At 42.3% G+C, this 1300-nt stretch overlaps 1 protein-coding gene and 1 long non-coding RNA gene across 2 annotated transcripts in view; one reads left to right on the top strand and one right to left on the bottom strand.

The window, feature by feature from the left end:
• Positions 1–1300, top strand: part of LOC106513000 (RNA-binding protein with multiple splicing) — a gene marked incomplete in the record, with an annotated part of 23300 nt that overhangs the window by 639 nt on the left and 21361 nt on the right.
• Positions 1–1300, bottom strand: part of LOC106513003 (uncharacterized) — a 3838-nt gene that overhangs the window by 732 nt on the left and 1806 nt on the right. The gene's annotated exons all lie outside the window — the stretch shown is intronic.

The following is a 1300-nucleotide window of genomic DNA, read 5'->3' as shown; positions in this document are numbered from 1 at the left end:
GGGGGGGGGGGGTAAGATACACTTTAATATCCATCCAGTGGAAATGGAAAATTCAGTTTGGTTTACATTTAAAAACTGAATTTTTATTTCATCACTGCAAAGAGGGCCGCCTGTTGACTTCTACACTTTTCATGAAACACATCATGTGAAAATTAGGATTGTCCCAATATTACTTTTTCTCAAACCGAGTATGAGTACTTCAGTTTGGGTACTCATTGATACCGAGTACTTACTGAGTTAGAACTAAAACATTACAACTTTAAAAAAACTTTTGTTCTATTTAGAACAATGTGTCTCTCCTTTCTTATAGATCTACAGACCCTCTGACTGGATCAGATTAAATATACAGCATGTTGTAAAAAAATAAATTAATAATAAATATGATTATCTTTTCAAAAAGAAAAAATAAGTAGGTCCTCTGGACGGGTTCTTCTTTTAATGAAACGTTTCCTCTCTCCTCCGAGAGTCTTCTTCAGTCTGAGGAGTTTCAGGTGAACTCAGCCTTATAAGCACTGCCTCCACATGGTGGACAAACAGGTTGGTCACATGCAAAAGAGGACCATCAGCCAAACAATAGGTCGTTAATGCCTTGATTAGCTCTATTGTTCATAGAGGGTCATGTGCCCAATCACCTGACTATCGTTGGGGCCCTGATTCACACCTTTTGCTCACATGGAGCTGAGTCATACTTGTAATAACAACATTGTAGGAGGAGGACAACTGGACACGAAGGCCTCCACCTCTGTTTAATGGTGGAYGGTTTTTCTTCACAAAKATGGCTTCCTTTACTCCTCTCTCAAACCAACTTTCCTCTCTATCAAGGATGAGAACATCTTCATCCCTGAAAGAGTGACCACTGGCCTGTAGATGAGTGTAAACTGCAGAGCCCTGGCCTGTAGATGAGTGTAAACTGCAGAGCCCTGGCCTGTAGATGAGTGTAAACTGCAGAGCCCTGGCCTGTAGATGAGTGTAAACTGCAGAGTCCTTGCCTGTAGATGAGTGTAAACTGCAGAGTCCTGGCCTGTAGATGAGTGTAAACTGCAGAGTCCTTGCCTGTTGATGAGTGTAAACTCCAGAGTCCTGAACTGTAGATGAGTGTAAACTGTAGAGACCTGGCCTGTAGATGAGTGTAAACTGTAGAGTCCTGGCCAGTCGATGAGTGTAAACTGCAGAGTCCTGGCCTGTAGATGAGTGTAAACTGCAGAGTCCTTGCCTGTTGATGAGTGTAAACTCCAGAGTCCTGAACTGTAGATGAGTGTAAACTGTAGAGACCTGGCCTGTAGATGAGTGTAAACTGTAG

Source organism: Austrofundulus limnaeus, unplaced genomic scaffold, assembly GCF_001266775.1.
Source record: "Austrofundulus limnaeus strain Quisiro unplaced genomic scaffold, Austrofundulus_limnaeus-1.0 Scaffold9, whole genome shotgun sequence".
Classification (NCBI taxonomy): Eukaryota; Metazoa; Chordata; class Actinopteri; order Cyprinodontiformes; family Rivulidae; genus Austrofundulus; species Austrofundulus limnaeus.
Note: the sequence above shows the minus strand (reverse complement) of the source record. Positions and strands in the feature narration are given on the sequence as shown.